The sequence below is a fragment of the Cnephaeus nilssonii genome (assembly GCF_951640355.1).
Source record: "Cnephaeus nilssonii genome assembly, chromosome: 6".
NCBI classification, from domain to species: Eukaryota; Metazoa; Chordata; class Mammalia; order Chiroptera; family Vespertilionidae; genus Cnephaeus; species Cnephaeus nilssonii.
In genome coordinates this window covers 103,515,429-103,528,274 of record NC_137077.1, presented here as the reverse complement: position 1 = coordinate 103,528,274, position 12,846 = coordinate 103,515,429, and the positions used below count along the sequence as shown (strand labels likewise).

Genomic DNA, 12,846 nt, shown 5'->3' with positions numbered 1-12,846 from the left:
AAAGAGAAATTTATTTAAAAAGAAGATAAGGGTATCTATCCTTTGCATTATTTCCCCTGCATTTTCCAGTTTTCATCTGGAAACATTGTTCTTCTGCCTAAAGAACTCTCTGTAGTTTTTCTTCTAGTTAAGTCTATTGGCCACAAATTCCCTGTTTTGTCAGAAATGTGTTCACCTTCATCTTTTTTTAAATATACATTTTTATTGATTTCAGAGAGGAAGGGAGAGGGAGAGAGAGATAGAAACATCAATGGTGAGAGAGAATCATCCATCAGCCGCCTCCTACATGCTCCACACTGGGGATCAAGCCCACAACGGGGGGCATGTGCCCTGACCGGGAATCAAACCATGTCCTCCTGTTTCATAGGTCAATGCTCAACCACTGAGCCACACCAGCTGGGCTGTCTTTGACTTTTCAGCAGGTTTAATATGTTGTTCCTAGATATAATTTTTTGTGTGTTTATTCTGCTAGGTATTTACAGAGCTTCTTAAATCTAGAATTGATGTTCTCCAGTCTGGGAAACTTCTTCGTTAAGTTTTTGAATATTGCCTATTCCCTATTTTCTCTTTGTCTGGTACTACAGTTATGTATATGTTAGACAATTTTGTTTTGTTTTCTATTTGTTTTCCTCTTTGTACTTCAGTTTGAGTATTTTATTTAAATCTCTCCTCCAATTCACTCATCCTAATTTTTACTATGACCATTCTGCTGTTAAGTCAATTCACTAAGCTCTTAATTTCAGATAACAGTTTTTTCAGTTCTAAAATGCCCATCTGATTTTTTTAAATAGATTCCCATTCTTGTGAAATTTTCCATATTTTTCTCTATCATTTTAAAATTTTTATCTATTAACTCCAATAGTTTTATCATCTGATGTGCTTCTGCTGGTTTTTCTTCTCTTTATCATCATTAATATGTTCTTGCTTCTTTGCATATCTAAATATTGTTGATTGTATGTCAGATGTTGTATGTAGAAAAGTGAAGACTTCTCTGGCCAGTTTTTCTCAGTGGTTAGAGTGTTAGCCCATGGACCCAAGGGTCTCGGGTTTGAATCCCAGTCAAGTGTACATACCTGGGTTGCAGGTTTGATCCCCGGCCCCATCAGAGCACATACAGGAGACCACTGATCAATGAGTCTCTCTCGCATTGATGTTTCTCTCTCTCTCTCTCTCTCTCTCTCTCTCTCTCTCTCTCTCTCTCTCTCTCTCTCTCCTACACACACACACCCTGTCCCTCCCTTCCACTCTCTCTAAAAGTCAATGGAAAAGAATATCCTCAGGTGAGGATTAACAAAAAAAGAAAAGTGGAGGCTAACGATAATGATTCCACTAGAGAGTATGTCCCTTTTATTCTCTCTGAGCACCTGACTCCAGCAGGAATTTAAATGGATTGGGGCTGGGCCACAGTTTTAGTAAGACTTTATGGACCTTTGCTTGGCCCTTGTTCCTTGGATGCATCACTCTCACACTTCCGATGGAGATCCTGGCTGGTGTCATTTCCTCAACCTTGAAAGATTGCAGGAAATCTATCTCTACCCTTCAGAGATTTTCAAACCAGTTCTCTAGCTTCCTGGCCACACAAAGCTTCAAAATCTGGCAAAGACCTTAAAGGGGGAACAGCCATGTGCCTGAAGCAGGCCCCACACTAGAGGCTTCATGTTTCTTAGGAACACAAGTCCGTGGGAGTTTTCATTTGCCCTTTAGAAACATTCAGCTCCACACCCCAGTATCCTATGAATCCTAAGAACTCAGCAAATATCTTGAGAAAACCAGCTCTGAGTTTGAAGCCCCTTAAGTTTCTAGTTCATCACACTAGACCCCTATTGATTAGAGTTTTGCAGGTTTCTCTTTCCTTCACAAGGACCCTCAGCCTGAGCCAAGTCCAATCCTCAACCTGTGTGCAGTCAAAGGCCCCTCAGGGCAAAAACAGCTGTTAATCATCAGCTTACCTTGGATCAACTTTCACCCTTCTGTAATTTTAGTTCATCTAGGACTTGTTTCTTCCAAAATCTATGGTGCCTTTAAAAATATCATTTTTATAATTGCTCCTGTTTTTCCTAGTTGTTGCAGTAGGACTACCAACAACAACTGTAATTTGTAATTTCTCCACTTTTCCCTAGTTGTTGTAGTAGGACTGCCTCCAACAGCTAACATATTAGCCAAAGTACTATTTTCATGTTTTATTTTTGAAATTAAGAAAATTACTATGTCAAGGATTCTACCTTAATATAATGGTGTTTTCTAGTCTTCAAAGGTCTTACACATTCACTGTCTCAATTGAAGCTTGTACCAAAGCCATGACATAGGTACCTAGGGTACCTGACTCAGCAATGGTTTTCTGAAGGCCTCCCTGGGCATGACTCTCCATGTGAAAGGCCAGGAGGGCTTTTCCAAGTTCTTCTGAGACCAAGCTTGTCTATATTCTCTCTAATTTAAACACATAAGCATAAATGACAATGTATTCACCAGGCTAAACAACAGTCTTCAACAACTGACTTGGACTTGTTAGTCTTCATTTACAAGACTGCATGAATGCAGACAGATTCAAGGTGAGATTTAAAGTTATTAGTGAATTACCACCTCAGATCTTCATAAAGGTGGGTTTATAACATTCATGAAACAATCGCCCCAGACAGCATTTTCCACTGATGGGGGAAAAACTCAAAATCAAAAATAACATTCCAGCCCTAGCCAGTTTTGCTCAGTGGTCAGAGCATCAGCCTGAGAACTGAAGGGTTGTGAGTTCGATTCTGGTCGAGAGCAAGTACCTGGTTTGCAGGCTCAATCCCCAGCCCCAGTCAGGACAATGTGGGAGGCAACCAATCGATGTGTGTCTCTCTCACGTCAGTGTTTCTCTCTCTGTCTCTCCTCCTCCCTACCACTCTCTCTTAAAAGCAATGGGAAAAATATCCTCAGGTGAGGATTAACAAAAATAATAATAACAACATTCTACATTTTTCTAAAGATATATATAGCAGTAAAATCATACCCTATATGAATTTTCTGGCACATTAACTCTATAAATTATGCTGGTATATATTAGTAAACTCACCTCCAGAAAACTATGCTGGCTACTCGATATGACAGAACTGGAAATATACGTTTATTCTTACCAGCTCTCTGGATGGCTTTTCCAAGCTGGCCTTATAAAGACGTGTTTGTGCAACATCTTTAAGCACTTCTTCTAGATAGCTATAGGAATTCAACAAAGCGCCTTTCATTGTGACAAAGTTATTGCTGTTCAGCTGAGCTGGTCTTAGCAAGGTGATCAGCAGTATGTATGTGATAACCCGTAAAGGACATCCAGAAAGTCCCTATGCCCAAAACTTCTCCCTTAGCATTATTGTAATTTTTTAAAAATCAGAGGGGATAGAAGAATGGGTCTCACTGATGAACTGACCAGGCCCAGAAGATACACTATTAATATCAAGAATAATTAAATAGCATGAGTTTAAAGAAAAGTAGGAAATGATGACCATGCCCAGCTAATTAGGACAAATCACTGCAGTTATAAATGAATTTGGCAATGTAGCAGGATATAAAATTAACACTCAGAAATCTATGGCCTTTTTATACACTAATAATGAACTCACAGAAAGAAAAACTAAATAAAACAATCCCACTTACCATTGCAACAAAAAAATTAAGATACTCAGAATAAACTTAACTAAAGATGTAAAAGACCTGTACTCGGAAAACCACAGGATGTTGAAAAAATAGATAGAGGAAGACATAAACATATGGAAGAACATACCATGTGCATGGATAGGTAGAATCAACATCATTAACATGTCCATACTACCCAAAAAAATCCATAGATTCAATGCAATCCCCATTAAAATACCAACAGCATATTTCACAGACCTAGAACAAACTCTCCAAAAATACATATGGAATAAAAAAAAGACCCAAATACCCTCAGCAATCCTGAGAAAGAAGAACAAAGTTAGAGGGAATCACAATACCAGATATCAAGCTACATTACAAAACCACTGTTCTCTAAACTGCCTGGTACTGGCACAAAAACAGACCTTTAGACCAATGGAACAGAACAGAGAACCCAGAAATCGACCCAAGCCATTGTGCTCAATTAATATTTGACAAAGGAGGCAAGAGCATACAATGGAGTCAAAACAGCCTCTTCAATAAATGGTGTTGGGAAAATTGGACAGATACATGCAAAAAAATGAAACTAGATTACCAACTTACACCATACACAAAAATAAACTCAAAATGGATAAAGGACTTAAACATAAAATGGGAAACCAAAAAAATCTTAGAAGAATCCACAGACAGCAAAATATAAGACATATGTCATAGCAATATCTTTACCGATACAGCTCCTAGGACAATGGAAACTAAGGAGAAAATAAACAAATGGGACTACATCAAAATAAAAACATTCTGCACAGCAAAAGAAACCATCAACAAATCAACAAGAAAGCCCACTGCATGGGAGAATGTATTTGGCAATGTTATATCTGATAAGGGTTTTAATCTCCAAAATTTATAGGGAACTCATACAACTTAACAAAAGGAAGATAAACAATCCAATCAAAAAATGGGCAAAGGACCTAAATAGACACTTTTGGAAAGAGGACATACAGAAGGCCAAGAGACACATAAAAAAATGCTCAAAGTCACTAATCATCTGAGAGATGCAAATCGAAATGACAATGAGGTACCATCTCACACCTGTCAGAATGGCTATCATCAATAAATCAACAAATGACAAGTACTGACAAGGATGCAGAGAAAAAGGAACTCTCCTTCACTGCTGGTGGGAATGCAGACTGGTGCAGCCACTGTGGAAAACAGTATGGACTTTCCTAAAAAAATTAAAAATGGAACTTCCATTTGACCAGTAATCCCACTTCTAGGAATATATCCCAAGAAACTAGAAACACCCATCAGAAAGGATATATGCACCCCTATGTTCATAGCAGCACAATTTACCATAGCTAAGATTTGGAAACAGCCTAAGTGCCCATCAGCAGATGAGTGGATTAAAAAACTGTGGTACCTCTACATAATGTAATACTACACTGCTGTAAAAAAGAAAGAATTCTTACCATTCACAACAACATGGATGGAACTGGAAAGCATTATGCTAAGTGAAATTAGCGAGTTATCCTATATAATAAAAGCCTAATATGCTAAGTGTCCAGTTGTCTGTTCAACCAATCAAAGCATAATATGCTAATGACATGCTAAAGCTGCTCAACTGCTCGCTATGATGTGCACTGACCACCAGGGGGCAGACACTCCAGCCGGTAGGTTAGCTTAATGCTGGGGTCTGGCCAATCAGGACTGATTGAGACTGGCCGGAGATGCCTTGGAGCCCTCCCGTGGTCCCTCCCAAGCTGGCCAACCTCCTGCATCCATCCCTGGCCCGATTGTGCACTGGTGCAGACCCTCGGCCTAGCCTGCACCCTCTTGTAATCCAGCACTCCTCAGGGGGTGTTGGAGAGCCGGTTTCGGCCCAATCCCCCAGACCAGGCCAAGGGACCCCACTGGTGCACAAATTCATGCACCAGGCCTCTAGTAGAAAGATAAATATCACATGGTCTCACTCATTTGTGGAATATAATGAACAACATAAACTGATGAACAAAAATAGATCCAGAGACACAGAAGCATCAAACAGACTGTCAAACCTCAGAGAGAAGGCAGGGGGTTCAGGAGGAGGGGGTAAGAGATCAACCAAAGGACTTGTATGCATGTATATAAGCATAATCAATGGACACAGACAGTAGGAGGGTGAGGGCATGTGCTGCGGAGTGGGAGTGGCTGGGGAGAGGTCAATGGGGGGAAAAAAGGGAGACATATGTAATACTTTAAACAATAAAGAATTTAAATTAAAATAAATGAATGAATAAATAAATAAATAAAAATAAAATGTCAACAGTGGCGATACTTTCTTCTCCACCATGCTGCAATTGGATTATATATGTGTTTTAGTTGACTGACCATATTTGGTGTTGTTTAGTATGGCGTTGTTTACTTTGTGTTGAACACACAGTGAAAGGACAAATAAAACCGCCTTAATGTTTCTAAGTATACCCAACTATGGAGAGAGTACTGTATTTTGAATCAGTTCTCATGTGAAAAACTACAAGGAAATCCGATGACAGTGCCTGGTCTTAAACTGTGAACATTTCTTTAACAATGACTGGATTTTACTTATTACCTTCCTTACTTGCTTATTTATTTTACTTCCCAGACTTCCAGTTGGGTTGGATGACAACATAGCACTTTTTCTGTCACTCTCAAGTATATATCTGACTATGTGGATTTCAAGTGGGATAGTTACTAGTGACTAACCCAAAGCTTAGAATGATGGAATGTGAACTAAATTTGAAAACATAAGCATCAGTAGTCATGTACCTAAAATAAAAAGCATGGTTCACTCTGCTGAGTTTTAGAAAAACACTATACAATACAATATGGAGCCAGCTATTGAGTCTTTGCACATATTCTTTCCCACAGAGCAAGATGAAAAGGAATGCTCTCCCACAATTCAAAAATCCTTTTAGCCACCAAAGAAAAGGTAATGTGAAATGAGCAAAACGAGAATACAGCAAAGTAGAAAGAGCAGATTCCTCAAATGTTCTCTTGGGCTGGAGTGGATTGTTAGCAGTTCCAAGACTAATTTCCTCATCTATACAAAAGGATCATAATAATACCTGCAATGTACTTGTTTTGAGGACAAAAATGAGATAGACCATGTCAAATGCCTGGTACCTAAAAAGGGCTCAATAAAAGTACACCTTACTCATGAGCATAAATTAAGTTTACCTAAACAGTAAAGCTATTTTCAGTAGGGAAAAATAAAGAGAAACTGATATTTGTAAAGACTAAATACTAAGAAAGGAAAAAGCAGAAACAAATTTTAAAACCAGTATGATTAGTACTATACAAAAACCACATTTGCATATGGTGGGGGTTCAGGAGCGAACTAAGTAAATAGGCCAAAATGCTGGCACCAATGGTCATGATCATGAACTTACTAATTTTCTGGTTCTCTATTTTCAAGATTTTCAATAGTGTACTTAATGTTATTTACATAATGAAAAAAGAGGTGTTTTTTTTTTTTGAAAGCTAAATGATGCCCTTTTTCATAAAAATTACCTACTTCCTAGGAGAGGCATTAAAACATTCTTTTATATAGTCCAGAGCTATTTTTCATGATTGCTAATAATGATTTAATGTAATTCATCATTTATCAAGAGCCTTGTGCCAGACTCCAAAAGGACAGAAAATAAATGATAGGGTCCTATCCTCAGTATATCCCTTGATAATAACAATGGTGGTGTTTCTACTGTTGTAAATTGGTTTGTTCATTAAGGTTTACAGGGATACAGAGAGGGAACAGGAGAGGGAAGAGATATACTGCAAGGAACTGTGGGGATGGGGTGGGCAAATTCAAAATCTGTAGAATAGGTCTGCGGCTGGAAACTCAATGTTTCCTACCTTAGGGAAGCCATGATACTAATCGGGGCAGGCCCACCAGCTTATCTAGGGTAATCTCATTTCCTTAAAGTCAGCTGATCATAGGTGTTACCTACATCTGCAAAATAACTCTGTGCAACACCTAGATGGCTGTTTGAAGAACTGAAATATGTAGCCTAGCCAAGTGGATACATCCAACTGAACCTTACAATCACTCAATATTCCCTTCTTTATTTTCTCCAACTTTCTAGTTTACTTAAAGCCACCAGGACCTCAGTTCACTTCAGACCACACCAAAAATAGTGCATTCAGGAAATACTGTCCTTGATGCATACCATCTTCCTTCCCAACGTCAGCTTGATATATCACTGGATGGATTGGAAAGTTACACTCGGCTGAACCATCAACTCAAACACAGAGTCATTATTACTGAGGTTTAAAAGCTAGTGAATGCCTTAACAAATGAGGACAGAATTCTTATTTTGGGTGGGCTATTGCTTTAATCCTGGTCAAAACCAAGAAAGCATGGCATTAGAAAAGTCAATGAAAAGCAAAATCCACTTCCTATTAACCACAATGTCAAATGTCAGGAGGCAAAAGGTAGAGACTGGCTGTGTGTCCAGCATTGCGGGCTCCAAATGTTTTGTGATAGTTGTCCTTTATTGAACTTTATTTTTATTAGTCAATCTCCTATTTTTTAATTTATTTTAGGGTATGGTCCCTTACTTATTTGCATAACTGGCCTTACTCATGCCATATGTATCTAATCCCCAGGGTTTCTCAAATGGGGTTATTTTGCTTCCCATGGGACTGTAGGAAATGTCTAGAAACATTTGTTGGTTGACAAAATTTGGGGAGCTACAGGGTAGAGGCCAAAGTGCTGCTAAACACCCTACAATGTACAAAATAGGGCCATACAACAAAATATTATCCTGTCCCAAATGTCCTTAGTGCCCATGTTAAGGACCATGGTCTAGACCAGTGATGGGCAACCTTTTGAGCTTGGTGTGTCAAACTTCGCCAAAAAACTGAGCATAACTCGGGTAGTGTGTCACTTTGAGGAAAAAACATTATTTCGCAAATGTTTCATCCTCAGGAGCAGCAAATGTTTCATCCTCGGCATGCGGCCACCTCAGCGGCCGCGTGTCATCAGAAATGGCTACGCGTGTCAGTGCTGACACGCGTGTCATAGGTTCGCCATCACTGCTCTAGACCCACACTAGTGAGAATTCTGCCACAAATTCCAATCAAGATCCTCAAAAACTAGGTCTATGAAGAATAAAAGCTTGTTAAATTTTCTTAACCTTTAGTTTCTAGACTATGCTGAAATTGCCCTTTAAAATCATGTCAGGACTTTTAGTGATTTTGGAAGGGTAAGATGAAGAAAATATGTCCATTTTTTAAATAGCTGAAAATTCTAATGTTCTAAGTGAGAGTTATTGTTATTAATTATAGTTAAACTATTAAAACTTTAAATATAATCATATGAATAATGCCTACAACACTACTGTTAGTTTATCATGAGACATAAATTTATATTATCATCTCAGTGAAAATAAACTGAGATTTCCCCCTCGCTCACCAAGTCCAACTGGAACATTTCTATACTGAAGGTTTTAGCCCTTAGCCCAATGAGAATAACATGGGCATAGGTGTTCTAGTGTGCCACTGGGGGGCCGGTCTTCCAGGGGTCTAACAATCTTTCCATTTCAGAAAAGCTGGCTATCGTTCTACAGACAGTCAAGTTATTAGACCTTTCCTCTAATCACCTAATTGATGAAAATCAGCTGTTTCCAACAGCCTATCTGCCCAGATTAGAACAACTAATCCTTTCGGACATTGGGATTTCTTCTCTACATTTCCAAGATCCTGGAATTGTGTGCAAAACTTCAATGTTCAATACCTTGTAGTTAATGACAACTGAATATCGCAATGGCCATTTATCAATGAGCCAGATAAGTTACACAGTCTGCATGATTTGTCCTGCCTAAGAAACCCTCTGACTGAGGGAAGCAGAGTGGAGACCACCTGCCAGCTCATTATCATCAAGATCAGTCAGCTGGGGACCCTGAACAAATGCAAGATTCTTTCCAAGGAGAAGAGAGGCCTGGAGCTGAGACGGATTACCAAAAAACACTTGAAAGTGAATGGAAAAAGGCAGGTGGGCATCAAGATCCAGACAAAAACAGGCCAAATGAGGAGTTCCTGGCAGCCCATCCCAGATGCCAGTCATTCTGCTTCAAATATGGTGCACCTGAAGATGGGGACTGCAAAACAAAACAACCATTTTTGCTCAAAATCCCAGCTACCACACTGAAGATAAAATATCCTAATCATCTTAATCAGAAAATCCTAGAGAAACAACTGCCAGACTACATGATGACTCAAGGCGAAAGGATTGCTGTCATGTTGTCTCAAAGTCCCTGTTTGAGACCTTCTGTGGTCCTATGAAAGTCCCAAAATGCTGGGCAGAGAGACTGAACTAGAAAATGACCAAGAGTTTTATTCTGTGAAAAATGGAGACTGTCATTAGTGCAATGGTAACAGCCAACTAATAAACCTCAGAAACTAGACTGTTTATGGTGACTGGGTTCACTGGAAATAAATGATCTATTGGAACAATTCTACTCTAAAAAAAAAAAAAAAAAAAGAGGTTTTATAACTTGCCCTAAATTTAGAAAAGGTTGTGTACTTTTCATTGGGAATAGACCATTTCTAGGTTTGTATATTATAGCAATAATAAATGTACTTACTTTAAAAATGTTTGAAAATACACTAAAAATTGTGTGTTTTTCATTGCCCATTGTATTATTCAGGGTTCTCCAGAGATGAGAATCAACAGAATCAATAAGATATGTGTGTGTGTATGAATATATGGAGAAAAAGAAAGAAAAAGAAATGGAAATCCTATCTAATAAAAGAGTAATATGCAAATCATCACTCCGCTACACTCACAAGCCACACCCACCAGCCAATCAGAGTGAGTATGCAAATTAAAAACCATGGCGGCAGCCCCGCCCCCCAGCCGCTCCAGGCCTGTGGGAGTCAGAGAAGTCAGGCGTCAGCGCCTGAGGCTGGCTGCAGCCATGGATACCAAGAAGCCGCCTGCCCCATGATCCCAGGCTGCAGCCAGCCTCAGAAGCCTCACGTCCGCCTGCCCCATGTCCTGGGGAGACGGAGAAACCGGGCCCCAGCGCCTGAGGCTGGGTGTGGCCCGGGAGACAAAGAAGCCGCCTGCCCCGTGATCCCAGGCCGAAGTCAGCTGGAGAAGCCGCCCACCCCATGTTCACCCGCCCCACGTCCTGGGGGAGATGGAGAAACCGGACCCCAGTACCTGAGGCTGGCTACAGCCTGGGAGATGAAGAAGCCGCCTGCCCTATGATCCCAGGCCACAGCCAGAAGGAGAAGTAGCCCCCACTGCATCCGAGGGAAGATGGAGAAGCCACTGCCTGCGGTCCAGGCACCAGCACCTGCAGCTGGCTACATCCTGGTAGATGGAGAAGCCACCCACCCCACAGTCCCGGGCACCAGCACCTGTGGCCTGGGAGACAGAGAAGCCGCCCACCCCGCGGTCCTGGGCTCCAGCACTTGCAGCTGCAGCACAGGCGAAGCCACCTGCACACCATCCCCTGAGGCTGCAGCCAGCCTGGGCGCCTATGGCTGACCAGAGGGAGGGAAGCCCGGATCCCGGGTGCCTGTGGTCGGCTGGAGGAGAGAATCATGGGTACCAGGTGCGGGCCGAGGCAGAGGTGGTTAGGGGCAATCAAGCCAGCAGGGGAGCAGTTAGGGACAATCAGGCTGGTAGGCAGAAGCAGTTAGGGGCAATCAGGCAGGCAGGCGAGCAGTTAGGAGCCAGCAGTTCTGAAATGTGAAAGGGATGTCCAACTGCTGGTTATCCCACGAGGGGTCCCAGATTGGAGAGGGTGCAGGCCAGGCTGAGGGACACCCTCCACGCTGCCCCCCATGCATGAATTTCGTGCACTGGGCCTCTAGTTTATTATATATGTCATATATTATACATGATTGATATATCTATAATAATAAAAGCATAATATACTAATTAGACCAGACGTCCTTCAGGACAACCTTCCCGAGGACCTTCCCGACAAAGCCGCAGCGGTGGGGGCCGAGGCAGAGGTGGCCACCACAGCGGCGGCTGAGCCCCTTGCATGAATTTCATGCATCGGGCCTCTAGTATATACATATATACATACACACACATATGTGTGTATATATATATATATATATATATATATATATATATATATGGACTTATTATAGAGAATTAGCTCATGTCATTATGGAGGTTGGCAAGTCAAAATCTGCAGAGCTGATGCCCTAGAACCGTGGTCGGCAAACTGCGGCTCACGAGCCTCATGCAGCTCTTTGGCCCCTTGAGTGTGGCTCTTCCACAAAATACCACGGCCTGGGCAAGTCTATTTTGAAGAAGTGGCATTAGAAGAAGTTTAAGTTTAAAATATTTGGCTCTCAAAAGAAATTTCAATCGTTGTACTGTTGATATTTGGCTCTGTTGACTAATGAGTTTGCCGACCACTGGTCTAGAAGCTGCTGTGGAACCAGGAAGAGCCAATGTCCTATTTGGAAGATCATCAGGCAGAAAATTCTTTCCTACTCAGGGCAGAGTCAGAGTCAGCCTTTTGTTCTCTCCAGGCCTTCAACTGATTGGTGCGGCTCACCCTCATCCTGGAGGGCCATCTGCTTTACTCAGTCTACTAATATAAATGTTAACCTCATCCAAAACCACCCTCACTGAAACACCCACAATAATGTTTGGCCAAACATCCAGCACATACACCTGTAGCACCCACTGAAGAAAAAAATTAACCATAACAACCACTAAAGAAAAAGAAAGACACCAGAAAAAGAGAAGAAAAAAAAAGAAATAACTTAAATGTTCATTAACACAGATCAGTTAAAAGACTAATTCAGCCACACACTGATATACATAAACCATTAATTTTTACTGTAGCAGAAGACTGTTTAGTATCATGGAAAAGTTTCTTAAATACCATCGAATAGGCTCTGCTATTAGATGAGTGAATTCTTATAGTATCTAGAGTTATAATTCATCCAGGCCTAGACATTTAAACCTGTCTAGTGCACTCAGGTGCATCAGAGCCAGAAGATAGAATTGTATAACTGGAAGGAAACATTGTGGTCTTCTCATCCAAATGCCCCCAAAGAGTGGTTAAAAAATAAATAAAACAGTGGTTTAGATATATCTAGAATTATTGACAGAGCCTTGATCTCAGACATTTAAAAATAGTATTGTAAGCATTTAAATGTCAGACTGGGGTTTGATGCTGACCACCGAAACAAATGGGAAAAGTACAAACCTGTTTTGACAAAATAATGTTTGATTATTCCTATTTT

General features: G+C 40.7%; 1 protein-coding gene and 1 pseudogene across 6 annotated transcripts in view; one reads left to right on the top strand and one right to left on the bottom strand.

The window, feature by feature from the left end:
• The window catches only part of FGF9 (fibroblast growth factor 9), a 215,321-nt gene that overhangs the window by 89,927 nt on the left and 112,548 nt on the right, over positions 1-12,846 (bottom strand). The gene's annotated exons all lie outside the window — the stretch shown is intronic.
• Positions 2,529-10,191, top strand: LOC307102005 (tubulin-specific chaperone E-like; annotated as a pseudogene). The gene is made up of 2 exons: positions 2,529-2,597; positions 9,141-10,191. The product of its transcript is annotated as a tubulin-specific chaperone E-like (transcript).